Source organism: Carlito syrichta, unplaced genomic scaffold, assembly GCF_000164805.1.
Source record: "Carlito syrichta isolate Samal-C Ts95f unplaced genomic scaffold, Tarsius_syrichta-2.0.1 Scaffold309642, whole genome shotgun sequence".
NCBI lineage: Eukaryota > Metazoa > Chordata > Mammalia > Primates > Tarsiidae > Carlito > Carlito syrichta.
Window position 1 is genome coordinate 451,781 of NW_007253738.1, and position 17,945 is coordinate 469,725.

Here is a 17,945-nt window from a genome sequence, read left to right on the forward strand (position 1 = left end):
CTCAGGAAATCCTCTCACCTTGGCCTCCCAAAGTGCTGGGATTATAGGCGTGAGCCACTGCGTCCGGCCTGGGTATTTTTGAAATCATTTCCTCAGTTCTAAGTTGTTTTTAAAAAATTTATATTTTGCTGGTAAAATTCCTATTTAGTTGCCTGTAATGACAAATATAATAATGTTTAATCTGAGTAATATGTGAGTTATAAACAACATGAACTGATAAGTTCTAGCAATTTCCTAAAATTTATTTTAGAATAAAGATATGGCAGTAAGCATTGTAGCAGCTTCAGTGACAAAACAGGGTAGGTTTTTTTTATGGCAAAATTCTTACTATTGTTTTAAGTGAAGACATTTTATGGAGGTATGATGACAAGGGTGTAAGTGACCGCTTAGTGGCTGTTTAACTCTACCTGGAAGTACTTACTGTACATAGGGAACACAGCATCAGCCTCACTTGGTTTTCTCCTGCTGGACCCTCAGCTGCCTACTTCTCTTGTGATCTCTGGGCTGTCACATCTTAGACCCGTTGTGGGATTCATGACTGCTGCAGCCATCAAGGCTTTCCTCCTTCCCACTCTGTGTTTCTCTGGCCCTTGTAGGAACCTTCACTTCTCCTTTCCCTCCTGCACCATAAGTCCCTTCCTTCCTGTTTCCTCATAGGTTTTCTTGCTCTATCCTCATTTGACCGCTGAGGCTACCCAGAATTCTGCTCCCTGCTGTCTCCTTTAGTCATGCCGCCACTCTTTATGGCTATCTTATTTACTACCCGTCCTTCAGAGATGATCTACATCCTGGCCTTTATCTCTGCAAGTTACGCTTATACTCCTAACTTCACACTTGATGTTCGACATTGTTTATCAGGCTCCTCCACCTGCCTCTGCAGTTCTCCTGCTCTACAGTTCAGTCAGGGAATATCCCCTCTCCTTTCTCATTATTTAATTATCCAGATCTGCATGATCTCCTGCCTGATAAGTAGCAACTGGTCTCCATGACCAGCAATTCTCTTTTTCTTCATTGTTGCCAAGGTTATCTTTTTCAAATTCAGGCCCAACACTGGCTGTGATGGTGTAGATGGAAACTGACTAATGTCCCTGTCAGAACTACTACTATTAGTAATACCCCCCAAAATAAAACAAAAAACCCCACCAGAAGTCAGTTTAAAGGTAACTAGGATTAGAGACGCATGCAGCAGCTACTTTTTCTCTGAAGGTATTTTTCATTCAGCCAAAGGCCACACAGAGGGATGAGCTGGGTCTCTGTGTGTGTGTGGGGGGGTGTAAAAGGTGAGGCTGTGCATAAAAATTGGCAGCTTTTGTTGATAATTGTCGGGATGGAGAAACAAAAATCCAAAGATTTGGGCAATGGGGGGGGGTCAAGTGCCATGCCCAATACTGCCAGTTTTCCTCTGAGCACATCCTATTGAATTCCAGAGCTGAGCAGGGCAAGGAACTGATAAGCTCAGCAAGAAGCCTTTAGTGAGCAGAATGGAGTTTCAGCAGTCTCACAGGCCTCAGAGTTCAGTACCTGTTGGTGGAGTGGGAGTTTCCAGTGAACACCTCTGCTCATCCCTGGGTAGACTAGGAGTTGATGAAGCTCACCCCAGCCACAGTCCAGCCTTGAGTCTACCTAGTTGTGATTTAAAGTCAAGAAGTCTTTTCTGCACTGGTGGCTCCACTTCTGGAGTACAATAATATAATTTGAAACCTCAGGAGATTTTTACACACAGTATCCAACATTCAGGCAAAAGGTTACGAGTGCATGAAGAGATACAGCCAAGAACCAGGAAAAAAAATAGAAACAGCACCATGGAGATCCAGATATTGGACTTAGCAGACAAGGATTTAAAAATAACGATGATTAACATATTCAAGGAAATCAGAGCAAATTGGAGACCATAGCTATAAGAATGGAGAATTTCATCATATAATTGGAAACTTCTAGAACTGCAAGATGTAATAATTGAAATTAAGGGTGTAAAGACAGAAATGTCAAAGTAGAAGGATGGGAAATGAAGCTGATATGACAATACTTACCTAAAGTAGACTCTAAGGCTTAACCCATTACTAGAAAAATGAGGACTTTTAATAAGGATAAAAGATGACAGTCTGCATAGAGAATGTCATAGTTCTAAATCTGAATGTACCAAATAACATAGTTTGAAAATATATAAAGCAAAAGTTACATAGCTCTAAGAAGAAAAAGAGATATCGTCAATCAAAATAAAAAACTTTAACAAACTTATCTAAATGACTGGAAAGCAAACAAATTATTGCTGATTATGACACTTTTCTGTTTTGAATATTCTGCTGATTCTCTAATATCACATACAGTGTAGACAAAGATCATTTGTGTGGCATATGAGACTTTCACAGTATGCCTCCAACTTGCCTATCCCGTCTACTTTCTTCTCTTTTTATTTCTTCTATGAATCCTATTTTCTGTTCCACTGTGTCATACAACTACTGCATATGACAATTCTTTTTATAATACAAAAAGATGACGATGAACCAAAAGTATTCTCACAGAGACTACACCAGAAAAATGTTTTTTTTTTTAAACAGGTGATAAGTAATATATTTACAAATTAGCTAAAAGAAACTAAGAAAACACATAAAATGTCACAACTAAAGTAGAAACAGAAGAGTTCAGAAATTGAAAGCAAATAGGAGTATGTAAAGTAAGAAATGATGAAAGTTAGGAAAGCATTAGAAGAACATTTCAGAAATAAAGGTCAGATGAAAAGGAATGCGATAGGAAGTAGATCCCCTAGAGAACACAGTAGGGGAAAAGAGGATACAAAGGAGTAAGGTAAATAAAGGAAATGATACTTAAAGAAAATGATTAAAAAGCATTCAACATGAAAGAGTCAGTATAGGATTTTGGCAAAAGAGGTTCAACATACATGTTATTGGAATACCTGAAGAATTTTTTTTTAAAGCAATTACATAGAACTAATATTTAAAATTGTAAATTTCAAAAAAAAAAAAAAAAATACTTTTGCTGATATTGCAAAAAAATTACCTAAATCTGTATATTATAATAACACCTGGAAAAATTGACCCAGACTGATCCACAAAGAAGCAGCTTAGTAAATCTGTTTGACTATAATATTAACAACAACAACAACAAAATGTCTCTGTGGATCCATGTACAATGCTGACATACTTACAGGGGAAGGATTATCAGAGTGTATTAGGCTTCTGTAAACCAGAATTTTATGTTAAAAAAAATATTAGGAGGAACACATTTAACATACTCCAAAAGAAAATGTGAGTTAAATTATTTATATCAGCCGAGCTCAGTTGGCTCGGCCTGTAATCCCACGCCTTGAGAGGCTGAGGTGAGTGGATTGCCTGAGCCCGCGGGTTCGCGACCCGCCTGGGCAACTTGGCGAGACCTCATCTCTACAATAAATCAAAAATCAGCCGGGCGTGGTAGCACGCGCCTCTAGTTCCAGCTACTTGGAAGGCTGAGTCGGAAGGATCGCCAGAGCCCAGCAGGTCGAGGCTGCAGTGTCCGGGAGTGGCCACTGCACTCCAGTCTGGGCGACGGAGTAAGACTCCAACTCAAAAAAAAAAATAAAAAATTTATATCTAGCTAATTTTTTTTCTTTGAGTGTAAAATGGGACACAATATCTATTATGAATATTCTGGAACCATCTGGACAGTGTTCCCTGGAGGTATATTGAAGAAAAAAGTTAGAGAAAATCAAGATGATATTGAAGAAACTTCAGCAAAGTTTCAAGGTGAGCAGTGAATATGTTTAACTATATAAGATTAAAAATGGAGATGAGGGTACTAAAATACTTTGATGATGTTTTTGTCTGTCATAGTTTAATAATGCAAAAATTGAGAAGGGAGAGTATAACTAAAAAGTAGAATAAGTTCCTTTATTTCTTGTAGATATTAATTTCGAGTAAGAAGATATCAGTTAAAGCTGACAACAAAATTGAAAACTCTTAAATGTATTTAAGAGTATAAATATTAAGATAATTCTAATGACTAACATTGGATGGTAGAGGAAGTGGAGAGATGGAAAAATCTTGCTACTGACACAGTAGGAAACTTTAAGAGAAGTGTGTACTAAGAGTGTTATATAAATATTTTAATAAAAGACTACTAGAATAAGAATTCATTTTGAAGTGCCAAGATTGATATCTCAACAAGAGAAGTAAAATAGCCATAAAGTGAAGAACTCTCTCTGTTGATGTTGTACATTAAATATAATTAAAAATAAAGCAATGTGATGAAACAGAACCAAACATCAATTATATCAATGTTTAAGTAGGAAAAAGAAACAACTCTCAGATTGGATTTTAATAAGAAGAAAATTTTTAAAACTCTGAATCCATGTTGAATATAGGAAATGCCCTAAACCAAAGTGATTCAGAAAGGGTAAAAACAAGAGGTGGGCAAATATAGACCAGGCAAATGAAAATAAAAACAAAGCAGATTATATGATCCTGTTATCACACAAAGCATCATTCAAACAAAATTAATGAGGCAAAGATACCTTATAATGCCAAAGGCTAAAATTCACAATGGAAATTTTGGGAGGCTCAGATGAGTGGATTGCCTGAGCCCGCAGGTTCGAGACGCGCCTGGGCAACTTGGCGAGAACTCATCTCTACAATAAATCAAAAAAATCAGCCGGGCGTGGTAGCGCACGCCTGTAATTCCGGCTACTTGGAAGGCTGAGGCGGAAGTATCACCGGAACCCAGCAGGTCGACGCTGCGGTGGCCAGGAGCGGCCACTGCACTCCAATCTGGGAGACAGAGTGAGACTCCAACTCAAAAAAAATAAAAATAAAAATAAATCTCACGAAGCAGAAACTGTAAGTAACAAAATAATAAACAGCCACATGTTAATAATGGATACCTTAACTTATCCCTCTCAGTCCTGGATAGGTCAAGTGTACAGAAATGATAAGCTTAAAGAAACCTACATTCCATAAACAACACATTATCTTATAGATATTTATAACAGTGTTTGTCTGCTAATAAGGAAGGTGCCTTCTCTTCAAATGCATATCAAATATACATGAATAGTAACTGTCAGGGTCCAGATAGGATGAGGGAGGGTGGATGGATGGAGAGAGAGGAGAGGCCTAGCACCACTGGAGCCAGCAAGCCAGAGGTGCCACGCTGGCAACTCAGAGATCCGAGTAAATACGAAGAATTGCAATACACAAAGAGGTTAAAAAAAGAAAAGTTTATTTAAAAATAAATTAGAGAAGGGAGAGAGAAGATTTATCTCACCAAGGTGGGGAAGGGGGCCAAAGCCAAGAAGCATGGTGACAGCCATAGCTCAAAGAGCACATGGCCCATGCCAGAGTCTAGCAAGGCAGTGGCTGCTGGTTGCTTGTGGTTGAGTCCTTTTTAACCACTCCCCTAGATAGGGGAAGATCATTAAACTGATTGGGTGGTAACCTGCTCCACTTCATCACAAAGGGGCAGGCAAGCGCAGGTACTGATGTCGAGTCATGAACAGCAGGCAGATGGGTGGGTTAGTCACATGATTGCTGCTATGGTGGGGTTTATTTGTGTCACGTAGGGCACAAAGGGCTGATTAGCCCTGGGGTGGGTTTTTCTACAAGAGACTTGTTAGACTTTTTTCAATTCACAAACTCAGACATTTGCAACTCACAAACTTCTTGACCAAAGGTGGTCGTATTATTACTTTTATGATTTTGGCCAGCCAAAGGGTGATCTTTGATCTTTGGCCTTGACAAGGAACCTAAAAGTTTACTAGAGATTATTATGCTAAACCATGAATTGAAAGGTTGGGCTGTCCTGGTCTTGTATCTGATGGAGATTTGCCAAGGAGGGATGAGTTAGGCTGCTGCTTGTTTTGCAGTAGAATGTCTAAATGCTTTCTAATGGTTATGCTGAGGCAAAAAGACTAAACCCTTTCAGTAACCATATGTAAGTCCACAGAGAACAACTCCATAAATGAAAATAAAAACAAAAGTCAGCATTCTCTCACTGTAATGCAATCAAACTATGAATTGGTAATAAGATAAAAACCATCTAGGTAATAAAATTCTGTCCGTTTGTCAACTCTTGGTTTAAAGAGGTAAAGCAAGATATGAAATTGTAGAATTTCTTGAAAATAATGCTGTTTCTAACATAATATATCAGTGTTTCTGGGATACCAATAAAACTATGTTAGTAGGGAAACTTGTAGCCCCAAATACCTGAATCATACAAATAAAAAGGAAAAAATAAGCTAGTTATTTAACTAAAAAGCCAGAAAAGGAACAACAGAGTAAATCAGAAGAATTGAATTGATAGAAATAGAAACAGAAAATCAGTGAGAAAACAAAATCAGTAGAGCTAATATTTGTTGTTTAAAAACATAAACAACAGGCTGGGCATGGTGGCTTATGTCTGTAATCCCAGCACTTTGGGAGGTCAAGGCAGGAGGATCGCTTGAGGCCAGGAGTTTGAGCCCAGGCTGGGTGAGACCCCTTCTCTACCAAAATACAACAGTAAAAATAAAAAAAATTAGCTGGACATGTACTACAGCTTGGGTGACAGAGCAAGAGATACCCTGTCTCTAAAAAAGTAATAATAGTTTAAAAAAAAAAACCTTAGCTAACCAAATTGTTTAAAAATAGAGAAAGCTTCATATATAATTAATAAGAAATAAGAATAAATATGGAGCAGAAGAACTTTTGAAAATCATGAGACTGCTTTTCCTAATTTGTGCAGATAGGTATGAGAGCCTCCGTAAAAAGGATAAGTCCTGTAAATTATTTTAATAGGAAACATAGTTTATAAAAACTTACCCCAAAGAAAAAAGAAATTAAACAAGCTAGTTTTCATAGAAGAAATAGAGAAAATCTTCTTAGAGCGCTTTTGTGAAAAATCACTAGCTTCTGTTGATTTCTAGGGGATTTTCCCAGACTCTTTAAGATTGAATAGTCTCAGTGATACTTAACAGTTTCCAAGCATAGATAGATTGTGAGGCAAATACAAGTTCTATGAAAACCTGATAAAATTTCAGAAAAAGTTACATTTTACTTATGAATATCAATTCAGAGATCTTAAATGAAATAGGAATGAGTTGAATCAGATAGCACCATAATGATAATTTATCATGCCCAAGGGAGGTTTATTTATAGAATGCAAGGATGATTCACTCTCATGAAAACCATTAATAAACCCACCATAGCATTAGCTGATGTAAAAAAAATTCATGTAACCATCTTCATAGGTGCAGAGAAACCATTTCAGCACAATTTTAGATTCATTTCTAGTAAAACAGCCAGTAAAAGAGGAATCTGTGAACACTTCTTTCAAATGATAAAATGTTTATCTCAGCCCAAAAGCTAGCCTCCTACTGGGAAAACTGTAGAGGCATTTTGTGATTGGGAACAAAGCAAGAATGCTCATTAATTCCACCACCTTTTACAGGGCATTGTAGGCATTTACCTTTGAAATTAGACAAGAGACCTTACAGACATCATCATTGGAAAAGAACCCTTAAAACTATCTATTCATAGATGAGAAGGTTGCGTATCTGGGAAACCCAAGAAAATTAATAACCAGTACAAACAATAAAATAAGTGAAGTATTTTTAGTAGTCATATTTAAACTGATATATGGGATTCAGTAGTCTACACAAACACAAACAGTAATCTCTGAAAAGTGTAATGGAAGAGCTCATTTAGGACAACCTCAAAAAGGATAAACTGCATTAACTCAATAAGAGCTCTGCAAAATCAGTACTAAGAAAACTTAATTTTTTCCCCTGCAATGTATACTTGAACAAATGAAAAATTTTAACTTGTTCTTGGATAGGAAGATTTCATGCTCATAAAGAAGGCAGTTTAGGTAGTGTGAGTTTAACACTGTCCCTACAAGAATACCAGTAAGATTTTATAATCAGCTACACTGATTTTAAAGCTACTTGGGAGAATAAACAATTGTTAGGATATTGTGACAATTGTTATGACATCCTGGAAGAATGGAGCATTATCATGGGGACTTGCTCTACCAGTTACTAAATAAAACACATGGGAGAGTCTTTCAGATTGAAACCGTGTGGAATTGGTGTGTAGATACACAGGCAGGCCAGCATGTCCTAGCTCTGGTGCAGAGGATGCTTGGAATTGCAGCATTCCAGCCATCAGCCTTGGTATTCCTTTTGTAACCTCTGAATGCCGTTTCTACTAATAGGAGCCAACACTCCCTGGTGACTAGCTGGCTCCAGGTCTGGGGCAGACAGTTTGCAAGATGAACCAGGGACATCTTGTGCCAGAAAGAAAAGAAGTCAGAGTCATGGAGTCATATAACAAGGCCATAGGAGGGAACACCAAGGCTGTTGGCCAAAGAGAGGGCACTGAGGCATCCAAGGAATAATGACTGCAATTGATTTTAAAACATTGTCTAACTAAACCCTCACTATTTAAAAATAATACTCAAAAAGCCATAGCTAAAAACAAACACATAAAACAAAACCTTCTTGGTCCCCATTTGGAGGTATCTAGGACACCAGTTCCTTACTCAGAGACATGCCTTACGAAGGAAAAGCATTAAACATTTGTCTTGTCTTTCTGTTTAGATTGTATTTCAAGTAAACCAAATACCCTGCTTGATGAGGGAAAGTTCTTCTTTAGAGTATTCCAGACAAGTGGGATGATGAATGGCAGAATTAGGAAATTACTCTCTTGCAATCTCAGATGAAGCAACTGATTTAGGCAAATAGCATTAGTAGAAGATGAAACTATCAGATAAAGATTGATGGTCCAAAGGCAGCTGAATAGAATTTCTCCACAGAAAACATATGAGCAGCCAATAGGTATATATATGGAAAGGTGCTCAACACTACCAATCACCAGGGAAATGCAAATCTAAACCATAATGAGATGCCACCTCATACTTGTAAGGAAGGCTGTTATCAAAAAGACAGGAGATGATAAGTGCTGGTGGGGATGTGGAGAAAGGGAACTCTGTACACAGATGATATGAATGTGGAATGTGCAGCCACTGTGAAAAATGGTGTGGCTATTCCTCAAAAAATAAAAAAAGCTGAAGCTACAATATATTCCAGCATTCTCACTCCTGGATATTTATCCAAAAGAAATCAGGGTTTCAAAGAGATACCTGCACTCCCATGTTTATTACAACACTATCCACAACAGCCAAGACTTGGATTCAACCTAAATATCCATCAACAAAAGAATGGATAAAGACATTTATACATACAGTGGCATATTCTTTCAAAGCCTTTAAAAATGACTGCTACCTTAGTATGTAATGTCTGCTGGTTAGACCACAGGACAGCACCACACCGGTGTTCTATTCTGCTGTGTCTTTGCAAGAGGAGGTGCCAGAGAAAAGGGCAGGGCAATGCCATTAGCAGCCAGCTGTTCATTTATTGGTGGGTAGCCAAGTGACTCGACATCGACAATGAGAAATTTTCTAACAGAGGCTTGACTTCTCGCTGGAAGTAGGGCACTGTTTTTGTCTTAGTGTGATTTTCCAGAATAGCTCTGTTTTAAATTTTGAACATTTTGGTCTTCTGAGAATTCTGTGAACTAACAATTCAGTGATCTAAAGACGTGCACAGTACTGAGAAAATGACATTTCTGGACTTATTCTGAAAAGCAAAATAAATGAGCATAGTATGATCGTTTATTCCCCTATGGAAAATATTACTCCTCTTGTGAAGTTTCAGAAGTGGAGAATTCACTTCTGTTTGCAGTTCATTGTCCCTTTTCTCCTGTGGGGATGACTCGGCTGAAGGGAAATACAGGACACATATTAAGAACTCTGTGACAGAAACATTAGAGAAACCTCATCCTCACGTACATGGTTCAACGGAATTACACAACAGTCATGATGGGCGACTGGTGCTGTTTCCAGAACACTTCTCTTCCCCAGGAGTACAGCCAGTCCCTTACAATTTTTGTGAAAATGCTTTTGAGCAGTAAAGTGTTATTCCAGCAGATTTGTGCCACATCCTCATCTGTTGCCCAAAAAATACTGCTTCCTTTTCCTTGCCTCTCTTCCCAGGCCTCCTTACTCTGTTGGGCATAAAAGTGACTTACACAGGTTTCATTTCTGCTTCATTTGTTTCTTAATTCTGTTTAGCTACAGCCCATTTTTCTTTGTTGGAGAGAACGTACTTCATGAATGAAATTATTACCTCTAGTTAAAACTCTTTCTTTGGCGCATGGATTGTAATTGAATTGAATCACTGGCAGAGTCATTTGTCACTGTCCCTGACATTATACGAGGGACTCATTGTCCTTTTGGGATTATTGACACTATGTGGGACTATAGCTTGTGAAACCTGCATATCTAATAAAATATTTCTGGTATTTGGGGCTTTGAAATGCTGCCTCATGTTTAAAGTTATAATGGTTAGAACATTCATGTATTCCCAAATCTTTCTTGGCCAAAAGTGCATTTCATGTAATTTCTTTTTTTTTTTTAATTTTTTTAAAAATAGGAAACAAAAATCCATTTCTCACCTAGCTTCCTATCATAATATGTATATTTTGAGATTTCATGCAAATAAAAGCCAGTTAAATCTCGGGAAGGGGTTTTTAACAAGAGATATTTATGTAATAGGAGCTGATGGATAAAACAAACCTCAAGCCTCAGATGCTGCATTCTGATCACTGAGCTTCACCACTCTGAGCCCCTGAACCTTGGCACCTGCCTATCTGCTCCTGTTCTCATTCCTTGGTCCCCCGTTCTGTAGGCCAAGGCTTTCTGGGCCTCCTATCCATCTCCTTCTGACTTGCCCAGATGCTGTTGAATTGGAAACTCCCTCTCACTCCTCCATTCTCAACCTCCTCCCTGTTAACCTATGAGTGAGTTCCCTGGAGTCTAAACTCACCAGCTGAAGACATCCACTTGTTGTTGACTGGCTTGTGGATTTCTGCCACATGCGAGATTGCAACTGCTTTCTCAGAAGTTACCAGCATCAGCCTAACTGCTGGTGGCACCTTCGCTGCTATCTCGTGCTTCTGAATCTGTCCCTGTTACTTGTGGCTCTCGCTGTGCCTGTGTCACTTCTCCCTTGACCTTTCTTTTTCTTCTCACCTCTGTTGAAACTCTACCCATGATCGTGGTTTCAGATGCTCCCTTGGTTCCCAAGTCATGTGGCTATTAGGTGATCTCTGATCTCGCCCATTTCTTGATTCTTGAAGATGATAGCACCTGGTCATCATCTGCAGACCTGGCTGGCACCTTGAGCAGAGCTCATTGAATGGAGTGAGTTATTTCTCCAGGCATCTGCTTCTCAGACCATGGTATCACTTCAGGAAGATTCTGGTGGGCTTTGGCGCCTCTGAACTTCATCATGGCGATGTCACAGCGATGACAGCTCTGTTTCTTTTGCCTGCAGTAACCCAGGGTTTAGAGGGATGTGGGTTGGGCTTGTGTAATGATTTGCAATACATTCCTCACATTCTTCAATTATAATTGTATGTACATGTGAACCATGAAGTAGTTGTGTGCTTAACTTTTAGGATTAAAGCTGCTGTGACCATTTCTGTACAAGTCTTTGCATGGACACGTCTCATTTCCTTTGGGAAGATACCAAGAAGTAGGACTGCTGGGTCCTTGGTTGGTGTCTGTTGAACTGTACAGGAGACTGACCAGCAGGTTTCCCAAGTGGTCATGCCATGGTATGAACATAGTAGCAAGAGTCCAGCACACACACCCACACACAAAACTGCCTTTAGTGTGACAGTCGACAAGCCACAGTGAAGGAGCAACTTGAACCCCAGTGTGAGCTCAAGGCCAAAGGAGGCAAGCAGGACCTGCTGCTGAGGCGCTCAGACTGTGCACTCAACTTGGATCAGAGCCTGCTTCCATAGTCCTGCAGTGAGGGGACCTCGGAAAGTTGCCTAACTCTCAGTCATGCCTTCCTTATATACAGAGTAGGGGCAATAATAGTGTTTTCTTCACAGGGCTGCAGAGACAATTGCATGAGAAAATTTATGTAAAATTCTTATTCAAGTACCTGGCAAAAAGCGCTTCATTGGCATATGCTGTCTTATTAGCCTTGATGCTTTGTGATTGGAAGTGATGGAAGAGATATATCATCATTGTAATTTTTCTATACTTTTAATCTGAATCACAGACAAAAGGAAAATCTTGAAACCTGAAAAACCCTCTGATATTTAGTCCTGAAGAAAAAAACAGAATTAAGTAAACATAGTTTTTAACACCTGTGAGATTAAAGGGACTTTAAGGATGCCCTGGGTCATGTGTGAATAAGTGTCGTCTTTGGCAGCCAAGTACAACAGACAGCAGCAATTTAGGAAAAAAAACAACAGTTAAGAATTTCAGCACCAGCACATAGTGGTTGTGCTAGTAACTTTCTCTCCACACATCAGAGTTTCCACAATAAAAACATAGAGATATGAATAATTTTATTTATTTATTTGTAAGATGAGAAAACAGAAAAAGTTCCACAGTGGGAGGGGACCTGAAGGGGTTGCCCAATATGAATAATTTTAAATGGCTGCTCCTTGGTCAGTTATTATAAGTGGTTTACATAACGGTCATGAAGTGTTTTGTAAATAGTGACACATTGTGCAAATGTTATGGTAACCCTAGCCTGGTGCTTCTCAAAATGGGGTTCCCTGAACCAGCAGCATCAACCTGATCTGTGGACCTCTTAGGAATGCACATTCTCAGGCTCCACGTCACAAGAACTTTTAGAGTTTTAGAAATGTACACTTTTTAAATAAACATGTGCTTGGGCTAGCAGAAAATAAAATACAGGCATTTTATTTCTGAAATGCATGCGTCCACTTATATGCGGACTTTTTTCAATAAACATATTGAACAATTTTTTGGAGATTTGCGACAATTAAAAAAAAACTCTCAAACAATGTAGTCTAAAAATATCCAAAAAATTAGAAAAAGGTATGTCATGAATGCATAAAATATGTGTTGATACTAGTTTATTTTATCATTTGCTACCATAAAATATATCCATATTTGTTATAAAAGTTAAAATTTATAACACACAGACTGCACATGATGTCATTTGCAGTCAAGAGAAATATGAAGAGGGAATATCAAATTATAACTGCACTACATACTCTGCTACTGTAACAAGTTTGTAACCACCTCTTATTGTGGTGAGCTCAAGTGTTTCATCCATTTAAAACACCATGTGATGCTCAACATCTCTGCATGAGCAGCTCTTCCCTCCAGTAAATTGTGTATCACAATAAGAGGTGATCTGGTGTGGTTCTTGTCTACATTTCATTGTGTTTAGTACAATACCACAAACCTTTAATAATAGCATGGGGCCCACGCAGAAGTGCCAGTAAGTGATGCTGGAAGTACTCCCAAGAATCAGAGAAAAGTCATAACATTATAAGAAAAAGTTGACTTGCTAGATGTGTACCGTAGACGAAGTCTGCAGCTGTGGTCTCCTACCACTTCAAAGTAAATGAATCCACTATAAGAACTATTGTGAAAGAAGAAGAGGAAGTGTATGAAGCCATCACAGCAGCTACGCAGCAGGTGTAAAAACCGTGCACTTTTGTTGAAATGCCTTTTCATGTTTTGTTGAAAATGCAGCTTTTATGTGGGTGCAGGATTGCTATAAGAAAGGTGTACCTATAGACTCTGATATGGTTCAGGAAAAAGCAGAGTCATTATATGACACCTCAAAGCAAAAGGAAGGCAAAGGACCTAAAGCTGGAAAAGTTAGCATCAGCCAAAGATGGTTTGATAATTTTAAAAAGGGATTTGGCTTTAAAATTGACAAGCTAATGGGAGACCAAGAGGCAGCAGACTAGTTCCCAGACACCATTAAGAAAACCATTGAGGAGAAAGAACATCTGCAAAAAAGGTTGTCAGTGCAGACAAAGGTGCCCTATTCTGGAGGAAACAAATGCCATGAAGGACCTTTATTATTAAGAAAGAGATGTGAGGATCAGGAGTTCAGGCAGGAAGGAATGAGCTAACTCCACAGTTTTGTGCAAATGCAGTTGAGTTCATGCTTAGGACCACCTTATCTGTCAAGCTGCTGGTCCCTGAGCCTTGAAGAGGCTGGGCTTGGTGGCTAAGCCTGTAGTCCCATAATTTTGGGAGGCCAAGGTGAGTGGATTGCCTGAGCCCGCAGGTTCAAGACCAGCCCAGGCAACTGGGCAAGACCTTGTCTCTACGATAAATCAAAAAATTAGCCAGGTGTGGTAGCACACGCCTGTTGTTCTGGCTACTTGGAAGACTGAGGTGGAAGGATCACCTGAGCCCAGCAGGTCAATGCTGGGGTGGCCATGAGCATGTCACTGCACTCCAGCCTGGGCAACAGAGTGAGACTCTGATTCAAAAAAAAAAGAAAAGATAAACACTAACTGCTAGTCTTTTGGTTATACAACAAGAAGGCCTGGACAATGAGATTCTTTTCTGGTTTGGTTCCATGAATGCTTTGTTCCTGAAGACAAGAATTACCTTACCAGCTGGGCTCGGTGGCTCAGCCTGTAATCCCGTGCCTTTGGGAGGCTGAGGTGAGTAGATTGCCTGAGCCCGTGGATTCGAGACCCGCCTGGGCAGCAAGACCTCATTTCTACAATAAATCAAAAGAAAATTAGCCAGGTTTGGTAGCGCGCACCTGTAGTTCCAGCTATGTGGAAGGCTGAGGCGGAAGGGTTGCCGGAGCCCAGCAGGTCGAGGCTGCGGTGGCCAGAAGCGGCCACTGCACTCCAGTCTGGGTGACAGAGTGAGACTCCAACTCAAAAGAAAAAAAAAAAAAGAATTATCTTACCAGTAAGGGGCTGCCTTTTACCGTTCTTTTAATATTAGACAATGCCCTTGTTCACCTAGAACCCCATGAATTCAACAACACAGGTACAGATGTGGTCTACTTGCCAAGAGACTGTAATCCAGTATCTAGATCGGGGTAATAAGGACCTTTAAGGCTCATTCCACTTGTTCCTCTGGGAGGAAGAATTATCAGCACTGTGGAAGAGAACCTCGATAGAAAAAAATTATGAAAGTCTGGCAGTATTACATCATTGGAGATAACCATAGTTGTTACAGAAAATGCCATCAAGCCATGAAGGCCATCAAGCCCCAAACAATAAATTCTTGCAGGAGAACTTTGACCAGATATTGTGTAGGACTCCACAAGACTTACGACAGAACCAGTCAAAGAAATCATGGAAGGGATTGTGGATAAGGCAGAAAGGGGGAGGCTGAAAATGTCAAGATATGGATCTTGGAGAAGTGCAAGAGCTAACAGACATCACCATACTAGAAGAATTAACAGCATGTGACTTGATGGAGAGGAACGCTTCTGCATCAGTGCCAGATGATAAGGAAGAAGACAAGAAGCAGTGCCAGGAAACAGACTTCTGTTAGACAATCTGGCAGAAGGGTTTCGATCATTCAAGACTGCTCGTGACTTGTCATGGCATGGACCCTTGTGTGATCTGGGCACTGAAACTAAAGCAAATGGTAGAAGAAGAATTGGTGTCACATAGGAACATGTTTTAGAGAAATGGAAAGGCAAAAAGTCAGAAACTATTATGTACTTCCATCCAGTTACACAGGGTGTGCCTGCCTCCCTGACTTCACTTTCATCTCCTCTACCTATTCTGTCTCTGCCACCCTTGAGGCTATAAGACCAACTCTTCCTTGTCTTCCTTTTCCATAGCCTACTCAACACAAGACAATGAGGATTAAGACCTTTTTTAATGATCCACTGCCACTTAATAAGAGTAAATATATTTTCTCTTCCTTGTGATTTTCTTTCTTTTTCCTTTTTTGTATATACTTTAATGACTTTTTCACTCCTGGTAGTGGTCCAGGTACCCTTTGTGTTGTAATATGCCCCTGTCCTCCTCCCCCCCCCAGCAGTGCCCAGTGACTGCCGATCCCTCCCTTGTGCTAATGCAACCATCATTCAGGTCCCACTTATGAGTGAGAGCATGAGGTATTAAGTTCTTTGTTTCTGTATCTTTTCTTTATGATTTTCTTGACAACATTTTCTTTTTCCTAGCTTGCTTTATTGTAAGACTATAAAATATAATATATATAACATATGAAATATGTGTTAGTTATTTGTGTTATTGGTGAGGTTTCTGGTCAACACTAGGCTATTAAATATTTTTTGGGGGGGTCAGAAGTTATACATGGGTGAAAGGGGTCCAGGCCCGTGACCACCTTGTTGTTCAAGGGTCAGATAAACATCAAAATCAATGTGTAGGCTTCAAAAACCACTGTTTAGCCATTGGCAAAATCATTGGGAAGGTCTTAGTTTGAGACTCATTCTTATAATAAAGCAGCTTCTTTTGTTTACTATTTCCTTTGCTATGCAGATGCTTTTTAGTTTAATGTAGTCCTGTTTATTTATTTTTGTTTTGTAGCCTGAACGTTTGGTGTGATACTCAAAATATTATTGCCAAGACAGTTATTGAGTAGCTTTCTCCCCCCATACTGTCTTCTAGGAGTTTTATGGTTTTAGATCTTAACACTTGTGTGTTTCATCCATTCTGAGTTGAGTTTTGTGTGTGGTGTAAGATAAGGGTACAATTTCATTCTTTTGCATGTGGAAATCATCTTTCCCCAACACCATTTATTAAAGAGATTATCTTTCCCTCATTGTTTCCTCTATATTCCCTTACTGAAAATTAGTGGTCTATATATGTTTGGATTTATCTCTGAGCTCTCTATTCTGTTTTCTTTGTCTATGTTTCTGGTTTTATACCAGCACTATACTGTTTTGATCATCATAAATTTGTAATGTAATTTAAAATTAAGCATATTACTTATAATTTTGTGTTTCTTAAATGAAAAGGCAATGTATGGCTGGGAAAAATAATTGCAACCCACATATCCGATAAGGGGTTAATATTCAAAATGTATAAAGAACTCATACAACTCAAGAGCAGAAGACCAAATAACCTGATTTAAAAAATAAACGAAGAACATGAATACACATTTCTCCAAAGAAGACATAAAAGTGACCATCGCTCTATTAAAAGGTGCTCAACTTCACTCATCATAAAGGAAATGCAAGTTAAAACCACTGAAATGTTACCTCACACCTGCTATGACGGCTATTATCAAATAGATAAGAGATCACAAGTGTTAGCAAGAGTGTGGAGAAAGGAGAACCCTTGTACACTGTAGGTGGGAATGTAGATTGATAAAACCATTACGGAAACTGTGAAGGTTTCTAAAAATATTAAAACTGGAACTACACTGTGACCCAGCCATCCTTCTGGGTGTCTAAGACACCCAAGGAGATGAAGCTACCAGCCTGCAAAGACATCTGTGCTTTCATGTTCCTTGCAGCACTACTCACAACAGCCAAAATACGGAAACGACCTAAATGCCAATCAGTGAAAAAATGACTGAGAAAATATGGTGTATGCGCGCGCGCACACACACACACACACACACACACACACATGCACACATGAACATCACACACACACAATCAAACATTCTTTGGTCTTTGAAAAAGACATCCTGCCATTTACCACGGCATGGATGGACCTGGGGTTGATGTGCTGAGTAAAATGAGCTAGATGCAGAAAGAAAAGTATCATGTGATGTCACGTATATGTGGAATATGTGTTTTTAAACGAGTTCAAACACACAGAGATAGAGTATGCAACAGTGGTTAACGTGGGTGGAGGAGAGGAGAGGAAGGGCAGATATCAGTTAAAACATACAAAATAGCAGATATGTGGAGTGAACAAGTCAAGAGATCTAAGGCACTACTACCCCTGCATGAGGACCAAGGTTAATGAAACTGTGTTAGAGATGTTTGTTAAATTAGTAGATTTGAACTGCTGCGCAAATAAAAGTAACTGTGTGAGATGCTGGATATGTTAATCTGCTTTATTACAGTAACTACTGTACTGTCTGTATCTATGTATCTGTATGTATCTCATAACATCATGTTTTAAAGCTCAAATATACACAATGCAATTTATTGTTAAAAGAAGTGT

General features: G+C 39.1%; 1 protein-coding gene across 1 annotated transcript in view; it reads left to right on the top strand.

Moving 5' to 3' along the window:
* Window positions 1-17,945, top strand: part of WDR27 (WD repeat domain 27) — a 181,434-nt gene that overhangs the window by 82,472 nt on the left and 81,017 nt on the right. The window lies entirely within an intron of this gene.